Consider the following 21,016-nt stretch of genomic DNA (forward strand, 5'->3'; position numbering starts at 1 on the left):
TGTCTATTTCAAAATACTGGAATGGAGTCGTGACAATATGATCTAATTTCAGATCAAAATTATTATTTTGAAAATTATTAAACAACTCCGTTCGGTAGTTTCACTTCCTGAAAATCAAATAAACATTGGCCTTGAATAAATTTAATCAGGGAACACATCTTAAACAAAAATTCTGTACGACGACAGTTTGGTAAAAAGAAAAAAAAAGAAGTCGAGTCTGATGGTGTTAGTTCTTATTGCTGAAAATTATATGAATCTTAGTGCAAGAGAAACATTTTAATAATCAGTGGCTGGTTAAATCAATTAAATGAATTTTACTCTAATAGGTCAGATCTCACATTCTCAGATAGATTGATAGTTTTGAGGAAAAACAAAATATAATCTGGTAGAAAACTAAATGGGATCCGATATGGACAGGCGGTTAGGACGCTTGACTCATAATCTGGCCTGGCATGGCCAAGCGCGTAAGGCGTGCGACTCGTAATCTGAGGGTCGCGCTCGCGTCGCGCTAAATATGCTCGCCCTCTCAGCCGTGGGGGTGTATAATGTGACGGTCAATCCCACTATTCGTTGGTAAAAAGAGTAGCCCAAGAGTTGGCGGTGGGTGATGATGACTAGCTGCCTTCCCTCTAGTCTTACACTGCTAAATTAGGGACGGCTAGCACAGATAGCCCTCGAGTAGCTTTGTGCGAAATTCCAAAACAAACAGACTCATAATCTGAGGGTCGCGGGTTCGAATCCCTGTCACACCAAATATGCTCGCCCTCGGTCAATCACATTATTTCTTGGTAAATGAGTATCTCAAGAGTTGGCAATGGGTGGTGATGACTAACTGCCTACCCTCTAGTTGCGAAATTAGGGACGTCTAATGTATATAGCCCTCGTGTAGCTTTGCGCGAAATTAAAAAAATCAAACAAAACTAAATAATAATTTATACCTTACCAGTAACCACAATTTCTTTTGAAATCAGGTCATACTAAGATTTCATAGTTTTTCTTTTTGTATTTTTTAGGAGTTTCGTCTTTGTTGTTAAGCTCAAAGTTACGTAATTGGCTATCTGTGTTCTGTCCACCACGCATATCGAAACTCGGTTTCTAGCATTGTAAGTCTACAAACATACCGCTGTGCCACGGAGGGGGGGGGGAGTTTCGCCCTGTATGAAAAAAATATATTAAATGCTTCGTTCGTACCTGAATAAACCACAAGTGTTAAGAACTTCTACACGTATAATGTACAAGCTGCTTTAAACATAATTTGTCAAATGTCTTTCTTGTTATCATGATAATCTGAGTGTGCCTTTGAAGGACCAAATTTACTGTATAGACTGTTGACACAGAAAAAAACACGTGCAGAAAGACAGAGGTAAGTAAACCCTCGTGGTCCCCTTAACATCAGAGTGATCGGCTAACGACGTGGGTGGTCCAAACAGTCTACATAACGTGGACAAAGAATCCCTCTCTTAAGAAACCTCTGTCTTTTGACATTTTGTTGTTTTTTTTCCTCCATTTTATTGTATGCCCTAGTGCTTGTCTTCATTTAACCTTGAATCAAGGCCAAACGTGGACCTGTTTTACAAGAAACTTCTTGTATGTTAAAAACGTAGCGCAATCTCCTCTTAAAACGTTTTAAATCCTTGGCTATATGCCTGTCTGAACACAGGAAGGTCAGAACTTTATATGCTGCTACTTCAACGGTAAAAATGATACTTAAATCAGTTCTTTATCATAATACTTAAGTGTTATCTAAAAGCTGGTTAACGAAGAGCATTCAAGAACACAGACAATTTGAACAATATATGGCAGATTTGGTGTGGTTGACTTATTTAAATATGTTTTTCTTTGCTTTCGTTCTTGGGTTCTTAGAATATAGATTCAGTAGACATGAAACGATAATATGATGCAACTAAGCTGTCATTGTCCCTAGTTTTCAATAAAATATGTGATTTTCCTCCATCAATTATCTTCATGTTATTCAATCATGTATTGGTTGACACAAAGTGTATTACAATTTCTCTAACTTTAAAAATATGAGAAGAAATTTTCCAAATTTGTAGGCTTGGTAGACAAAAGGGACCCAAGAGTTTGTGGTAGATGCTGTTGACTAGCTATATTTCTTCTAGTCTGTCAGTTCAAAATTATGGATGCGCAGATACCCCTCGCATGCATTTGCACAAAATCCTGAATTAGACAAATAGTAGGCCTGGTATGGTTATGAATTTTAAAATTTTATCTGTGTAAAGAAAACGAGAGTTTGGCTGTTTTATTTGCATCTTGGCACAAAGGGACTTTGTTTTGTTAGTGAAGTTGTCGTCATAAGACCAAGTAAAGGAGGTGACAAACCAGTTTAAAACAAGTAAATTATTTTGTTTTAGGTTGTTGTAACAAACTTATTTTGCCCAGTTTATGATACACTTTGAATTTAATACGAGTTATAGGTTTCAAAGATTGAAGTTTACGTGTTCAGGTATGATTTTCTTTCATTCTTTTTTACAATTGAAGATGTGGTGGTAGAACGCTTGTCTTTTGGTTTAGAGCTCGTTAGACAGATTTATCAACCAACATCTAAACGAATGTGATGTTGTCCCTATCTCCAGTCTTTCTGTTGAATTTTTCATTTCTGGGAAATCTTTTACATTAGAATACTATATTATCTCGTCATTAACCTAGGAACCCAAAAGATAAGCCCACTATTATTACCTCTTTATGTATGAAAATTAAAGAAAAAGACAAATATAAACGTCCATCTCTGAATATGAGGTGGATTACATAATTAGTTACAAACTTCAGGTCACTTTTTTCAATATTCTGCAGTGTTAGGGGCCTAGCTAAGGCGATTGCGAGACCTGAGTATAGTTAAGTCTAACGGATACAGGAAGAATTATCCCCATTAAATAGTAGTGTATAGTAACCTTAACATTAACATATATGAAACTGTGCCCATCAGGCTTAGACTTCTGAGGGCGAATACCCGCTGATACCTCCGCCTATGTATATGGCATTTATGTAGTTAAATATTGATTATATGCGATACATCTTCTACGATGCTTTATCGCAGGCTATTACTGAAACGAAAAATGTCAAAGCTGCAATCCGGTTTTGCATTTATAATATAAAAGACAATGAGCAAAACCTTTTTTTCCTATCAGGATGCTTGAAATAAGAATGATAATAAATACACAGTTTCGTCATATTTTGGGAGCTTTTGGAAGTAAGTACATCCTGCTGTATTTCACCGGAAGCGTTTGATCTACATCCAAATTTAACTTAGGGTGGGTAGACCTGGAGTCCCATGCACTATGCTATATTGCTAAAAAAGAACTAAAATATGCTTACACAAACACACACACACAGGCATACGCCATGACATCTACGCTACGCCTAAATGTTCAATTTGGATGACATTTTTTTCTTTTTACTTTGATTTGATGCTTTTCTTAGCTCTTAAGCTAAGGTTTGAAATGTTTCCTTATAAGATGAACATAAGCGATACGACGTATGGGAAGAAACACTTGTCTCGCTGAATAATTAACTTCATAAATATTATATTTGGTCATGAATTAGTTATAGATTGATATTGTTTATCAGTACATACATTTATTTCATTTTTCTTATTTTTAGGGTCAGTGAGGGTGAAAGAATAAAAAAACGTAACAATCATTACGTTGCACGCATGAACAAAAAGTGTGTGGGGAACAAGCTAGATGGTTTGGAACGATGTTACTAAACTGTACTTAATCACCATTACGTCAGTGAATGGCTAACACATTTCCTTCTGCCTTTTCCTTTTCGCACAAACATGAAAAGGTATTGTCCAAGAAAAATCGTTTTTGTTATAGCGGGCCCTTTCTTTCCTCTCATGGCCCGACATGGCTAGGTGGTTAAGGCACTCGACTCGTAATCTGAGGGTAGCGGGTTCGAATCCCCATCCCACCAAACATGTTCGCCCTTTCAGCCGTGAGGGCGTTATGATGTTACGATCAATCCCACTATTCGTTGGTAAAAGAGTAGTCCAAGAGTTGGCGGTGGGTGGCGATGACTAGCTGCCTTTCCTATAGTCTTACTCTGCGAAATTAGGGACGACTAGCGCAGATAGCCCTCGTGTAACCTTGCGCGAAATTCAAACTAAATCTAAACCTAAAACGTCTTTCCCCCGCCTTTCAAGTATGATGTTGATAGTTTTTTGTTAGCACTCTCTTATATTTTGATCGTAGAGTTAAGTACTTTATATGCTCATACAAATCATGATTTTTGCTGTCGAACATCATGCGTCATCTTCAAATATATATGCATATATCACCATGCTAGTTGTGGCCAGTGGTGAGCTTGTCCAAACTCTGTATCTGAAAATTCATGGTTCGCGAAACATTTCTATTTAAACACGCTCCGTGATTTGGTGACGTGGATGAGCTATAAGTGTGACGACCAGATATAACTGTTAGGTTAGATGAAAATTGACGTGGGGTATGTTGACTAGCTACCCTTATTCTTGTCTGCTAGTTAAAAAATAGAGTTGGCTTTAGGAGTAAATGTATATGGTGGTCTTGTTTTAAAAACGTAAACAAGATAGGCATGGAAAGTTTGTAATTATAAAAATTATGTAAACCAAACGTAATAAGATGAAGATTACTTAATGATCGCGTTATAGCTATATACTCATACATATATTTACAACTAAGTGTTTTATTAACTGCTGCTTTCTTGAATTTGACCAGCTGAGAATATCAGGTGATTTTGGCACTATTTCTTTGGCTCGGCATGACCATATGGTTAGGGCGCTTGACTAGCAATCTATGGGTCGAGAGTTCGAATTCCCCGCCCCACCAAACATGCTCGCCCTTTTAGTCGTGGGGATGTTATAATGTGCACTGTCAGTCCCACTATTCGTCGGTTAAAAGAGTAGCCCAAGAGTTGGTGGTGGGTGGTGATGACCAGTTGCCTTCTCTCTAGACACACTGTTATGTTAGGGACTTATAGCGCAGATAGTTCTCGTGTAGCTTTGCGCGAAATTAAAAAACAAACACGTTCATCAATTTAGACAGTTTTGTGTTTTTGTTTTTTAGTTAGTGAGAGATGGCACAATGATGTTTCGCTTTTTTATGGGTAACACCTTTGGGTAGGTTTCGTGATCGTTACATCCAAAAGTTAGAATTAAAAAATCTAACAACAATAACACTTGTTATTCCTTTCCTTGGAAAACAGTCTTATTGTTGAAACTCAACTCATCAAGCTCCTTAGAACTTTCTAGCCCCAAATTAAACTGTGTTGCCTTCATATTGTTACTTCGTATCAGTAACTTTTATAGAACTGAGGAAATGTTACTGTCACTCTTACCCTGAAATGTTTTATATAAATATTCATGTGGTAGCTGTAAATCCACCTACATGGACAAGACTTCTCACCATTTACAAATGCACATTTAGCAGTACATGGGAGCTACTGACAAGGACTAGTCTTGAACTTTAAACTTTATCTAACTCTCCCGTATATTCTCACAATGAACCTCATCTCATCTTATTTCCTTAGAAGACTTCAATTCTAACATTTGTGCAAGTTTCAAATGACGTTATTGATTTTAGACCGTCGAACCAGAGTAACTATTATCATGCGATTAAAATGAACTTTAGTGCTGATAATTGTATTGGCTTAAAGTGTTCTATTGCCAGGCTTAAACCTTCCAATGAGAAACAGTTATATACTTGTGCACGATCTTTTACCTGAACATTTTACTCAGTCTAAACCTGAATCAATACGCCGTGAACCTTAAGTGTTCATAAATGAGTTTTCTAATCTTGAAAATGTTTAAAAATTGAAAGCTCGATAAAACTATATGATACAATAAACTCACCTGACATAATTTAACATAAAACCCAAATTATACTTTATATTGTTTCTCAACTGACGTAGTATAACACAAAACTCAAATTGTGGTTTATGTTGCTTCTCACTTTATAACGTAACATAAAACTCATTGTGGTTTATGCTTTTGCTCACCTGACATAGTGTAACACAAAACCTAATTTATGGTTTGGGTTTTGTGTTGCTTTTCACTTGACATCAGTGTTTGTTGCGCATACGATATGGAGGATAAGTGTTATAGAGCCAACTTATCAAGAAGCGAAAGGGCCCGGCATGGCCAGGTAATTAGGGCGCTCGACTCATAATCTGAGGGTCGCGGGTTCGAATCCCCATCACACCAAACATGTTCGCTTTTTCAGCTGTGGGGCGTTATGATGTGATGGTTAGTCCCACTATTCAATGGTAAAAGAGTAGCCCAAAAGTGGCGGTGATTGGTGATGACTAGCTGCCTTACGTCAAGTCTGACACTGCTAAATTAGGGACGGCTAGCGCAGTTTCTTGTTTGAACATCATAAATGTCTATCTACTCTGCCCATAATGGTAATAACACAGGCACTACACCTCTTGTAACTAACACCTAACAAGAAAACCGAGACACCTTTATATATTTGGTATCTTTAAGAAACTCCTTTTTAAGGAAAGTTGCAAGATGGTAGGAGGGTATTTTCTTTTTATGAGTAATATGAACACACACACACACACACACATATATATATATATATATACAAGTGATATTAAAATATTTATACCATATTATTATAATCATTCGCTTATACTGCACGTGTGTTAAATTACTAAGTATTCGTCACCCGTGTAAACTGCCCGAGTTTTTTTATGTTTCTTCTTACAAAACAGGGAAGGTTTTGGTATATAAATTACAGTTGTTTGTTCTGAGTGACCTTCGATGAAGGTTGGATTAACTAATCCTTACAGACAATAGTCACGTCACTTTCATCTTTACTTTTCTGTTGCATGTATAAGAATACATACTGTTTGAGGTCATCCAGAGAAATGTTGGTAAACAATAAAACAGAGAAAGAACCCAAATGAGTCATGTTGAAGCCTTAGGCTATGTGAGTGAGGTTCCACCACACATGTCAATGATAGAAAGGTAATCGTCGTGGTTAGTCACTCGTATGTTTATGGTGAATTTTGAATAGTTTACACCACGAAATATAAGTAACTCATATTGTTCTCATGCATGTTTATCTGTGATTTTTCAGTTTATGTTTCTGTTGTGTTTCCTTCTTCCCACTTTAGTTGATATTTTGTTTCACACAATTTATTATTATTACCTCTTAACTAGTTTTTGTTTCTTTAGACAATCATATCACTTTGTAAGGTAAGTGTTTTGTTGTATTTTTAGTTATTAATATTTCATGTTTATAAAGGATCCTTTGAATAAGAGCTCCAGCAAGATGTGTTATTAAATATTTGTTAATTACATATTTATTTGTATGAAGACATTTGATCCTAATATAACTCTTTACAGTTTGCGTATGTTCTACAAGAGAAGTTAATTATCAGTCAACTACACATACTGTTATATCATGTCAGAGGTTGGTACTTCAAATTTATTATCTTGAATTTGTTAAGACAAATGTACAATATTTTAGTCGAAATGAATTACTCCCCAGTTACTATATATGGCATTTATTAAAGCCATTTAACAGTTGCATACACCCCTTGTGCCTTTTTTGCCAATGTTCAATCTGGTTTCTAACCAATGAAAAAATCAATTAATTTACTTTATTATTACGATTATACGTATTACCATGGCAGTTTCAGTAAGTGGTGAGGTTCAAAAATTGTTGTAATATAACGTACTCAACTTTTGTATACAATTTAAAAGTACTTATAATTCTAATGATATGGGTGTTTATTCAGAAAGACTTGTACACTTTCTAGAAGTTTCTACGAAACAGCGGAAGGAAAGCATAGTTACAGAGCCCCTAGTAATGCATAAGCACACAGAGACAAAATTAAACCTAAATGACGTCAGTATTATAATTAATTCCACTAATTAATTCTGAGCATTCTTGCGTATTGCACAAATAAAATGAATCACCTAACCTAATTTTTTAATGAACTTTAGGGATAAACATTTAAGTGTTTGTTAATTTACAAAGCCTATAAAGGTGTTTTCTCAAGGAGAACAGTCATGTAAACCATCTATATCATGCCGTTTTTCTAACATGTCATATTAGTAGTTGTTAAAATAAAATGACTTTTGTGAACAATACGAACTTCTATTGATCATTTCGTGTTCATTATTGAAATAATTCAACTTAATATTTAATGTAAATTATTTATTTGTTTTCTTTTCGAATAAAACATACCAGTTCCACGATCGATGTGGTTGCGTTGTTTTTCAAATACATTTCTGTTTTAGAATATTCAGAAACTTTATATACGCCTTCAACATTTTAAACGATTTATTAAAACTGCCAAATTCATTTTGTCGAGACAGAAAACAGATGATTTTATATAGGACTTCCAGCAATCTGATCATAATTTTATCTAACCTTGAGTAAACAGCCTCTCAAAACTTTGATTTTAATTTAATAAAGTTCAAGTGCTAAAAACAGTTTTTAACAATCTAAGTTTGATTTCTCTTCTTTTCCTGTACTTAATTATTTATCTTTAAAACTTATTAATTTTAAGCAGGGTGACTTTAGGTGACATACATATCAAATGCACACTTTTCTTTAAGAAATTTCAGTCGTCTCGTGCTACTCTCAGCTATCTATAACATACTTATTTTTAGTATTCTGTTTTTTATCATAAGCCACCAGAGGGGGTTAGTACAAGACTTTATGTATTTAAAAAAGTAAAAAAACTTTAAAACTTTACACAACTGGATATAAACGCAGGGAGCAGCGGAAGATTTTTGTGACGTCAGAAGTACAGCAGGTATGGAGGGGGTTATGTGTTATTTCAATCTAATAAGATCATTTCGTATCTTTAAGAAACTCCTTTTTACGGAAAGTTGCAAAACGGTAAGACAGTATCGTTTGTCTTGACACGGTGCATGCACATGTCCTACTTTTAAATATAGCAAGTATAAAATTGACAAGAACAAGATGCGTCACTTCTAAACCCACAACAGGATTTGTTCTTGTATGTATTTTTCCTCATTATTGTATACTACAGTTAGCTAACAACTTTGGGTGTTTTGTGATCACAAGACCCATAAATTAATTTCTACTTTATGTTGTTGCTTCGTATCATTTCCTATATTCTTTTGCCATAAGGTATGTATAGAATACTCTGTAGAAATTAAGGCTCGTGTTTTCACATTGCCCATCATTTAAAATTAAGAAAGCTCAAAAACCACGACAGAAAATTAGATAATCGTGTTGTTGTAACTTTCGAAGTTCAGTTGCGTTATCCTGTTAACATATATAATATCTTTTTCTGAAGCTTTCGTAAGACATTTTATAATAAGGAATTGCGGTCTATCGGCCTGATATTTTTAAATATATCATGTATTTAAACTAATATATATTAATTTATAATAAAGTAACATTTATAAAGACTTTTTTGACAAATAGTAGTTTTAATTTATTTTTGAACTTTCGTGTTTTTTACTTACGCCAACATAGATAATAATTTTAATGAAAATAACCTCAACAGTGTTATGGGAGAAAAAGATTCTGGTGTAATAATCAACACTCTCCTAATTGTCCCCACTAGTACAGCGGCAGGTCTACGGATTTACAACGCTAAAATCATTGGTTCGATTCCCCTCGGTGGGCTCAGGAGATAGCCTGGTGTGGTTTTGCTATAAGAAAAACACACGCTCTCTTAATCTGTCCAACTAGTGTGCTGTTGCTAGTGGTAGGGCAAATAGGATGTTAGGTTGTATCTACAGAAATATTAAATGAAGTTATAATTTCATTGTATATGTCATTAGCTAGGCCATATTTGTGTTCAATTTTTGGATTCCTTTCTTCCGAAAGAACATTGAATTGATGGAAAGAGTTCAAAGAAGGGTTGCTATCCTTGGATAGGTTTTCTCACGAGAATAAGTTAAATTCTCTGCACTAGTATTCCCTTCAAAATATAAGAATTAGTAAGAATCTGATTGGGATGTTTAAGATGAAGGGAATTGATAGTGTTGATGTATCAATTTGTATATATTTAATGTTGAGAATGGTACGTCTAGGAGATATAAACTTTGGCAGGGAAGAAGTCATGTTCAGCTAAGTTTAGTTTAGTTTAGACATAAAGCTACGTAATGAGTCATCTCTGCTCTACCCATCATGAGTATCAAAACTCGTTTTTATAGTGTTGTTAGTCCGCAGATACACTGCTGTGCCTCTAGAGGCTTTCACCTAAAACAGCTTTATTTTTCTAAGAGGACGGTTAACCTCTAAAATGGGTTGCCATCGTATGCTTTCAATGATAAGAGATGGCTTTGAGTTTATTTTTAAGGGTTTAATTTAGTGTATAAGACAGCCTAGATAGACCAGAAGGTTCCTGTGTTATATTATTTCAATGGAAAAATATGTTTGAGTTTCACATACGTGAGTGTTTATAGGCACAATTACAAACTTTTAAACTCCTTTATCACAAGGCCCGGCATGGCCAGGTGGTTAAGGCACTCGACTCGTAATCTGAGGGTCGCAGGTTCGAATCCCCGTCTCACCAAACATACTCGCTCTTTCAGCCGTGAGGGCGTTATAGTGTGACGCTCAATCCCACTATTCGTTGGTGAAAGAGTATCTCAAGAATTGGCAGTGGGTGGTGATGATTAGCTAGCTGCCTTCCCTCTAGTCTACCACTGCTAAATTAGGGACGGCTAGCGCAGATAGCTCTCGTGTAGCTTTGCTCGAAATTCAAAACAAACCAAACCTTTATCACAAATCAATTATTTTCGCCACACACCTTTTATGAAATATTCTTATATTATGTTTAACTTATGAAAAAAAAAAGAATTACACTTCTGTGTATAATGATTGCCCTATAATGTTACCCATTTAGTTACGATGTTTCTTATTATTTTGAATTATTCCAATTTCTATCATTTTCAAAGTTTTTTGTTTCGTCAGCGTCATGCACAGTCTTCATCATGAAGGCTGGCTGTCACAATCCTCCACTTCTGTCTGCTGTCTGATTTTTCTCACCAGGCCTTCGTGTTTTACTATCTCAGTCCAACCTTTAATATTTGTTATCCACGCTTTTCATGGTTTTCCCCTATATCTTTTTCCTTCTTATTTAACATTTAAGAAAATGACATTAAAGCAAAAACTGCATACGTAAGTTACATTATCTTCCAGTAGCAGAGCAGTATCTCTTTGAACATACTACGATACAAACCTGATTTCGATACTTTTGGTGGACAGAACACAGGTTGCCCTTTGTATAGCTTTGCGCTAAACCCACTGGTGGCTCAGCGGTAAGCTTATAACTCTGAAATTCAGGTTCCATTTAGTTTAAATTTTAAATAAGAGGGAACCCTCAATAGTTGCGGTTGTAATTAGATCTCAAAATCGGTCAAGAGATGTAGCTATCAAATAAAAATTTGTACTTGAAGAAACAAACTCGGAGCCATTCTATGAGTCGCTATGGCGCGGCTAAACATACAGAGCAGAGGCATAATGGTTGGTTGATTGAAATTCACTAGAAAGCTACACAGTGGGGTATCGAAACTCGGTTTCTAGCGGCGTGACGCCGCAGATATGTGGCGTACCACTGGGGTCGTCGAAGAGTAAGACAACTAGTCAACAGTACTTAGCGCTAACTCTTAACATTTATTTTGTAAATACATCATGTGTTTGCATGATAAAAATAAAGTCACCCTTTTTAAAGCATTGCATTTAGGTCAACAAACTGAATTATAACAACCAAAATGACATTACAGTATATTAAAACCGTTACTGGTTTCATTCCATCTTCGAGCATCTGGCACGGCTTTCTGGTTAGCGTGGAAGACTGTGGATCCAAGGGTGCATGGTTCACGTCCCGTTACTGTAAAATCGCGCTCCCCACTTTCAGGTCGTAAGTACATCGTAAAAGTGACGGTCAAATATTATCTGCATTTTTATCACGTACGTACAGCCTCAAAGTGGAAGCGCGATTTGACAGTAACGGGACGTGAACAATGAACCCTTGTGATGGTTCTATGCTACTCTTACCTCAATCTGCCTGTTTTAATTTTGTTTGTTGAACTTTAGGTGATGTTTTTAAAAGGGCGAATTTATTTTCATCATGCCAACACAGTCGATGTATTTTCGTGTACCTGTCACTTATGATGCCAAAATCAATGTTGGTCATTCTGAGAAATACCGGCTTGGATAAAACTGCATTGAAAGGGAAGATAGGAAAACCCCAAAGAAAAAGGAGTGTGTTTCCGTAACCGTTTTTACTGGAATAGAAGTGTGATTTTGTATAAACCCTTTGATATAAGCGCCGGTAGCCAGTATAACTATCATTTTCTTGTTTATGTTACTATTTAAAGTAGCTAGACAATAGTCTACGCATACATACATTTTTACACTTTAGAAGGAAAATGTTCTTAGTACTGCTATAAGCTATATACGTAATCGTGTATCCTGTGTTTTAAAACTTTTCATACATGACGTGTAACCTCATTTGCCGCACTATGACAAAATGTGTTACTAAAAATAAAGGGAGAGGGGGTTCAGATAAACTGAATATTTATATAGAACTTACCATTTTCTATATTATGCCGGAAAGAGTATTTTGTCTTTTCGCCAGAAATTTAGGGCTGTTTCTATCGACTAAAGTGAAAAGGTTTTGAAATCATAATGATATAAAGTTATTAACTATGTTACTCGGTAATAAAGTGTAAATATAGACGTGGTGTACGCACAAGAGAAAGGAGGCTTAACGAATAATTTAAGATTATAAAACGGCCGAGTTGCCAGTTTTATTGTTTTACAATACAAAGTAAGTGTATTTTGCTGTTATGTTAATAGTAATTTCATAATTTTATTGGCGGAAGGTTTAAGGTTTCGTTATTAGATATTATTCGTGAAAGTGATGTAGCTAATCAGTAATGAGTTATGGCTAAATGTGTTTGTTGTGTCTAATTTTATCGTTGAAAAGTTACTTCGTTTTAAAATATTTACAACCACATGTAAACACGTTTCGTTACTACACCAAAAACAAACCTGGATTCCACCCACCACCTACTGGCATGTACTTTTGTGTATATATATTTGTGTTTGGTCATAAGTGTAGTGTTGTTACATGAGAAGTGTCCCTCAACACTAGTTTTATATTGAACGTGAATTTCCCATTCCATAACTTATTAAAGACCTTGCATTAGAGTGGCTCATATTAAATGATACGTACAAGATGTCTACAGTTATTGTACACATTTTAAAGCGTATCAACTTTTAAAGAAAGGCATATAGAAACATCTAGTAGAATACATGTTGGTTTACGTAACTAGGTTTTATATCACCTCCACATGTATTCTGGCGACCTCGGTGACTTCTCCTGGCATCTTTGTCATTTGTCAAAAACATTGACAAACTCTGTTCTGGAATTACGTCAGCAGTTTTTCAGATACTATCCTTGAAATTGGAAAGTGCAGCAGGAAGTGAGGTGTATACATTAGATTTATCCCTTAGCCAAGAGTCCAGTGGTATAGGTCTGGTATAGGGCATTGTCCAGTGCTTTGCACATATAGAATTCCAAATGGAGTGGTGGTCCATGTCAACTGGAAGAAACACCTACCACAAACAACATCAGCTCCTAAATGCAGGAAGAAACTTCTTTGATATGCTCAAATATCCCAGTCCAATGACTCGGTTCCTGAGTAGACAGTGTTCTCGCCTGTGCTGAATTATCCGATGCTAGTTTTAGAACTCTTAGATCCTGTGTTCGAGAACCGCTTACGCCATCGAATAGTTCAATGATGGCCACATATGATAGGCTTGTCAGAATTGGTATTACTATATATTGGCTACTTTTGGTTGAATATTTTAAGTTATCTATTTAAAGAATCATGAATCTGGGTTTAAGCCAAAACTAATGGAGAGACGGAATACAACTTGAGGTTTATTAGACCAACATGTACTAACTTACGGTATGTCTTTACTTTCTTCGTTTAAAAGCTAATATGTTTTGAGATGTGCGCCTGTACAGACATCTCCCAAATCCAATAAAGTACCTGCTGGTCAAAACCCGCTTTCATATATATGTGTATATCGTAGGACTGCATGTTTTATGCGTACTATGATAAAAGGTTAGTAACAAAGTATTTCCAATATTCATTAAAGGTTGTATTTTGTATTTATTTCTAATTTAAGTATATCAGCAGATATTTATAAACAAAAAAGATACTGTGTCTTTGAGGTTATCAGACAAATATATAATTTAGATATATATGTGGTTATGCATGTTTGTAAATAAAATTATTTTATTTACAATTATTAGTAATCCATTTTGAGAAACTGTGTTATTACGAAACTTATGTTTTGTACAAGATTAAAAAGCACACATACACTGAAATCATTTGGGTCGTTGGGGGAGGGGGATTCTGCAATGTCTAAACGAAGATGACCTTGTTGGCAGTTTCTATTTGTAACAAAATAAAAATACAACTTTATTACTTCATCGGTGATGAACCTGAATAAGATATTCTTATCTGACCAGTAGTATTGAGTCGAGATTATCTTGTAGACCCATAACCTACTTTTTGTGAAATTAAAACTATTTATTGGGTCTGACGTACACGCCCATCTTGGCCGTTGGGTTTATCTAATATATATATATATATATATATATATAAGCGCCCAAGCTGTGCGAAGTGTGTGCATTTTTCACGTGACAGAATCTCGCCTCACTTACAGGATCATCTGTTACATTGTAGTACACATCGGCCATTAGTATTTCTGGTTTGTTTTAATAAATTGTCCGTCGATAATACTTCTTGCTTCTTCTGATTTCGTGCTACTGGATCATAACTCACTATTAATGTTTTGCTGTTGAGAAGTGGAACAGAGAGTAATTATGAAAGCCATGTGGCTATAGTAAATGATGAAACTCGTGATATATTTTTGTAGCGAAAAATAATAGGTCGAAAATGAATTACGTTGCCAGAAGTACACGGTGTTCTGTTTCGTTCAGTTCACAAAGAGATGCTTTATTCCCGTCTCTTTTCAGTTTAATATTACAGGAATTTCCCAGGGTTTATAATATTAAGTCAGACTGTTAAAAACTCTTTAATGATATGTCTTCCCTTGTACAGATAAAATAACTTTTTTTTCTTCTTGTTCACAGGCTTCAGAATTTAGCAGGACAAACGTGGTGTGAGCTGAGAGAATTACTGAAGTGAGAAGAGTTTCAAGTGTACAAGCCCCTTGGTGTCGAAAACGGTCATAGAGAAGGTAGGAATCTATCTTTTTAATATTTTGTTATAAGCAAATGTAAATAAAAATGTTTTAGTAGCTGACGTAATTGACTATTAAAAAGTGGGCGTGTTGATTTAGTGATAAAGCTACGAGAAGTATCTAAGCAAATACTTATATAATCTTTGTTAAACTTGGAAAGTCAATGTCAAGAAGAGGTTAGAAGTAAATCCTTTCATCTTAACATGAGACGTTAAGAGACGTTTCTCATGTATTTCATAAAAAAGCAACGTAAAAGAAAAAACTTTTTTTTTTTAAATAACAGAATGTTAAGAAGAGTACTTACAGGTGTTCATACGAAAGGGTAGGTATTTTGTTCCCAAGATAATCATTCACAATAACATTGTACATCCTCAATGATGTTTCTGATTTATTTCATTTGGTTACTCTCATTACACCCTCCGGTTATTTCTTTACAATCAACAATAGTAAATCTACCTTTTGTGCGAGGAGAGTGGATGGTTATTTTTCATAGCGTCTGACCTGTGGCCATTGCGTAGTTTCTTTTTTACTTTTGTAGCTCAACGTACAAATATTTTACAAGCACGTCGTTAAGACATCTACTGTTAGGAAAAATCAGTTTAGTTGTTAATTACGATTATATTATGATCGATTACAATAATAAAAATAAACGGATTTAATGACGACAGACTAATAGCCTTTATAATCAGAATTATTATTTTGATAGTAGTCTCTGTATGGCTCTGATAGCCCGAGTCTTAACTTGAAGGCCCGGCATGCCCTGATGCTTAAGGCGCTTGACTCGTAATCTGAGAGTTGAAGGTTCGAATCCCCGTTACACCAAACACTATCACCCTTTCAGCCGTGTGGGCGTTATAAGTTACGGTCAATTCCATTATTCGTTGGTAAAAGAGTAGCCCAAGAGTTGGCGATGGATGACGATGACTAGCTGCCTTCCCTGTACTTTTACACTGCTAAATTATGGACGGCTAGCGCAGATACTCGTTGTGTAACTTTACGCGAAATTCAAAAACAAATAAACTTAACTTGAAAGTTAAAAAACAACAGTTTGCATATATGACCTGTAACGCATCTAAAACTTTATAATCATATATAATGCTACACAGTTCTTCCGTCTCTGGCCACATGTAATTGAAAGATATTGTGGGGAAAGATTGGCGATAAATAATAAACAAATTGTAAAGGTTGAAAGGTTAATACCATTTGTAAACTACGAGGCTGTTTCTTCTTGATAAGTAATTATTTTCAAACTGTATGAAAGAAAAGACGGCTGTAATATGTAATATAAACCATGAGTTTAGTTCTCCCTGTTATAAAGTGAGCTTTTCTTATGGTATTTGTCATTAAATTTGGTACGTAGGTTTAAGCTCTAGTTGAGATTTACAGAGATGCATTATAAAAGTGTTTCGTGACAGAGATACACTGTCATGTTTTTTTACAGATAACCTGTAGTTGTGTTTTCGTGGAAATAGTTCACGGCATATTTCTACAGAAATGAAACATAGTAATACTTTTTTAATGTAAATATAAGCTCTGCTATTTTTTAAATACATTGATAACTAACTTTTGGTTCTATTTTCACAAATACACAATAAGCGCGTTTTAAATGTTTTCTAAAATTCATGATTGAATAAGCTAACCTGTATAAAAAAATTCTTTAAATTAATAACCCTTTTTAAATTACTTGAAATACACAGACATAAAGTCACCACAAAATGTAATGTGACTGAGAATTTTTTTTATTAATTCCTTTAGTATAATACATTACTAGAACTTTATTTTCAATAATGAAATTTTGTGATTTAGAACTTTATGTGTACGGCCTCTGGGATTTTATTTTGGATTTGTATAACAAACATTATGCTCTTTGCTTAGGTATGACATTATACTGTAGCGTAGAAGATAACCACTGCACAGCTATTGTTAGGCTTAATATTATTATTATTATTTTACATTTATTTACATACTTGGTCATTACTAGGAGTTTAGATCAAAATATATACATATACACAAAATATAGAAATACTACCTCTAATTTTAAAAAATGTAAGGAAATGTGTGCTTTGCTATAATTTAGTGTTAAATGATTGCATATTTTAGTTACGATGTTTATTTATTAAATGTGTCTTAAAAACTGTAGGCCAATTGTTGCTAAGCGAGAATAAAATAAATTACTTTATTATAGGATTGAGCACTTACGAACTTTATCGTTAAAAAAGTACTAAGTTATATTTAAAAACACAAAAATTATTACACTTTATTATATTTTTACGACGATAAACAGTTCTTGTAGTGAAACTCATGAGCAGACGCCACCTTTTATCAGTGTATTAAGGATTGTTTGTTTTTTTAATTTCGCGCAAAGCTACACGAGGGCTATTTGCGCTAGCCGTCTATAATTTAGCAGTGTAAGACTAGAGGAAAGGCAGGTAGTCATCACCAACCATCGCCAACTCTTGGGCTACTCTTTTACTAACGAATAGTGGGATTAACCGTTACATTATAACAACCCCACGGCTGAAAGGGCGAACATGTTTGGTGTAACAAGGCTTTCGAACCCCTGACCCGTAGATACATATAGAAAGAGAAAGATCGCCCTATTTGGCATTATACATATTAATTCATGTTACTGTCACATTAAATGGAACATTTCGGAGAAAGGATCTACGTCAGTTCTGTGTTTTAGATGTTGGTTCTATCTCCTTCGAAAGTAGAGCTGGGCGGAAGAATGCACTCGTACACCTTTCTCTAACTGGCTTCAATTCGAAGAAAAGGAGTGGCGTTATGCGCAGCCCACGACAATTCAACCGTGAAATTAGGGGCGGCATATCGTTTGCACGCGTCCTACGCGTGAATCATCATATTCAAGAATAAAATTTTATTTATCTTTTTACAAAAAAGTTGAAATATTTTCAAACGTTTGATGGTTTAAAAAAACAACAACAACGAAAACCAAAATTCCCATTATTGTAAAGTTACGATATAGTTCACACAGGTTGTCGAGAAAACTCTGATAAATTGATATATAAGACATAACATCGCATCATAAACTTGTTTCCTTGTGATATACGAGGCTCACATTAGTCGTGTAGCCCTCTATCCAAATGGTGCATCGCTTCTATATATATATCAGTACAGCTTTTCGCTGGCTCAGCGATAGCTTGACGGCTCATACACTAAAAGTCGAGGTTAAACAATTGTTGGGTCATGATTTTTTCCACAAAGGGGTATCGAATCTCAGATTCTAGAGTTGTAAGCCCATAAATCTACCGCTAAAACACATAGGAGCATGGAATATTGAAATTGTACACAGTTGCTTGTATTAGCGAAAAAAATTAAGTTTCCAACGTTTGAACATATTCTCAACATACCAGAAGTACTGATATGTTCCAAAAGTAATATAACAGTGTAGTAGTAATGTAATTGTTTTACATATGACTTGAGTGACGAATCTCAGGGGTGCGTTTCGTGACAGTGGTCTGAGAAGAATTGCTGTCGTGGTGAAGTTTCAAATAAACTTATGTTTCGCGAAGGTGTTGCACATTCTTTAGGGGGTTGCGATACCTCAGATTTTCTAGTGAAAGTTGCGAGGGCTTGTAAGCAACTGCATGTGCTTCTTTTCATCGCAAAACAGGGTGGGTTTAGAGGGGGAGGTATTCGAAATAACGCTATTTTACTTGCTTGTCATCAGTTTATATACAGTACAGAAATTAAAAGAGGGCGTTTAATAATTTATTTATAACGACCCTGAATTAACAGTTAATTCCAAGTTTTCTAAATTACAGATCTTTGCGATTTGCTTAAACAATGAACAGGAATTGATGCGTTTGCTTGTAGTTAAACACAAGGCTACACAGTGAGCTATTTATGCTCTGCCCGTCACGGGTATCGAAACCCTATTTTTATTGGTATAAGTCCGCAGACGTACCACTATGCCGGCAACAGCTATTGAACATAAAACCAGGACAACACACGACACTAACTATTTCATTAGAATTGGTGAAAGTATCGAGGTTTTTAAGAAGCGCTGGGTGATTGCAATGATAAAAATAAAGTTGTGTCTATGGAAAATGGTCTAGCCTTCGTGTAACCACGTTGCACAATACGTAGTCTTTTATACACATGAAAGGAGAAATAGTTTGATAAGCATAATTATACGATCTACCGCAAATAATAGGGGCTGTAGACGGCTGGCAGATATCAATCTAATATCCTGCCGAGGAAGAACTCTTGTACGTCGCCAGGAAAAGGTTCCACCCTTTAATTGTGCAGGTCATCTGGGCTGCCATTATGAATATGTTGGACTCTGTTATTCGGCTCCCTGGCAACTTCGACGACCGCTTTATCTAGATTCACCTTGGCATTGTTGAACAACTTGCAAGTGGTGAAATAAGCGATGGATGGTTCTTGAGAGATAGTTGATAACAGTTGATAACTCTTTTTACTAACCTGAAGATGACCTAAGAAGGTCGAAACGTTGTTCTGTACTTTATTTTAATTAAAGTTTGAATACCCATACCAGCTGTCTTGAGAATATATTTTTACTTCAAGTGGGGTTTCTCATCATCATGAAGTGGGTAACTTGCTTCTGCGTCATCCCATTCTTCTATGCACGATTTTATTATAACATGTCACTGTCTTAACTAACTTAAGAATTATTCTGGTGAATATTTTTTCTTTATTTATTATTATTTACATTTCTTCAACCATGTAAGTAAATAAATAATTCGTATTTGATATAAATAAAGGTCGGATAAGTTGTTTTTCATTATCAAGTCCCTGTAAGTTCATTTAAGGGTCATAATCCTGATATAAAGGAAAGTCGTTGTTTTCCTCTTATTTCATTGTTCTTGTGTTTTTTTATTTCTTTTTGAAACGTTACAGGACCTTTAACAAAACGGTGTTAGTTTTCCAATTGCAAAACATTTTTAGCCAATCACACTTTTTTAAAATTACTTCATAGCATGTTGTAGAGAAATTTGCTTGACGAAACACGTGACAGTGTTATAGATACGTATAATTTCGCGAGCTGGATGAAATACTCGCAATCACATAACATCCTCTGTAGAACCTAGCCAAACGTTTCAAGTTCAAAATAACTATTAAAACTTTAAAATATGAAGTAAAAATAAATGAAAAGCATTTTATTTATCATGTCCCCTGCTAGTACAGCGGCAAGTCTATGGATTTAGAATGCTAAAATCAGGGGTTCGATTCCCCTCAGTAGTCTCAGCAGATAGCCCAATGTGGCTTTCCTATAAAAAAAACATGAATTTATTTATCATAAATTATATAGGGCACGGTATGGCCTGGTGGTTAGCGCACTCGACTCTCAATTTGGGGGGTGCGGAATCGCAACTCGACACCGAACATACTTGTTCTTTCAGCTGTGGGGTGTGAATGATATGACTGTGAAATCTAATGTTCATTGGTTAAAAAGTAGTCTGAGAGTTGGCAGGGGTTTCTGCCAATTGTTTACCTTTCCACTGGTCAGCAACTGAAATTTAGGGATAGTGGTAGACAGCTTCAGTAGAGCTGCCACAATCAAAACAAACGAATATGAATATACTTTTGTATATACTTGCATATAAATTATTGAATTTTAAACCGAAGATTCAGGAAACCGGGGCTTTTTTTTTCTAATTTTAATTTTCCAGCCTGTCCACTTTAACTGTAAGATATCTATATATAGAAACTCTATAAAGCAGAAACAATGTTACGGTCTTTGAGTATTATACACTATACGTGTAGAAGTTCTGAAAACTTGTGGTTTATTCAGGTTCGAATACCCG

General features: G+C 35.2%; 1 protein-coding gene and 1 long non-coding RNA gene across 13 annotated transcripts in view; one reads left to right on the plus strand and one right to left on the minus strand.

The window, feature by feature from the left end:
• LOC143226104 (uncharacterized) overlaps positions 1-21,016 on the plus strand; it is a 67,301-nt gene that overhangs the window by 19,576 nt on the left and 26,709 nt on the right. For 3 of the 12 annotated variants that reach the window (XM_076456613.1, XM_076456622.1, XM_076456616.1), the window contains exon 3: positions 15,115-15,221. The gene's annotated coding sequence lies outside the window, so the exon portion shown is untranslated. Of the gene's footprint in view, positions 1-7,348; positions 7,416-9,090; positions 9,111-12,448; positions 12,772-13,631; positions 14,078-14,656; positions 14,839-15,114; positions 15,222-21,016 lie in introns of those variants that run through there. The other 9 variants (XM_076456614.1, XM_076456618.1, XM_076456624.1 and 6 more) reach the window with 9 other exon arrangements.
• The window catches only part of LOC143226105 (uncharacterized), a 44,986-nt gene that overhangs the window by 8,167 nt on the left and 15,803 nt on the right, over positions 1-21,016 (minus strand). The window lies entirely within an intron of this gene.

The sequence above is a fragment of the Tachypleus tridentatus genome, chromosome 9 (assembly GCF_004210375.1).
Source record: "Tachypleus tridentatus isolate NWPU-2018 chromosome 9, ASM421037v1, whole genome shotgun sequence".
Classification (NCBI taxonomy): domain Eukaryota; kingdom Metazoa; phylum Arthropoda; class Merostomata; order Xiphosura; family Limulidae; genus Tachypleus; species Tachypleus tridentatus.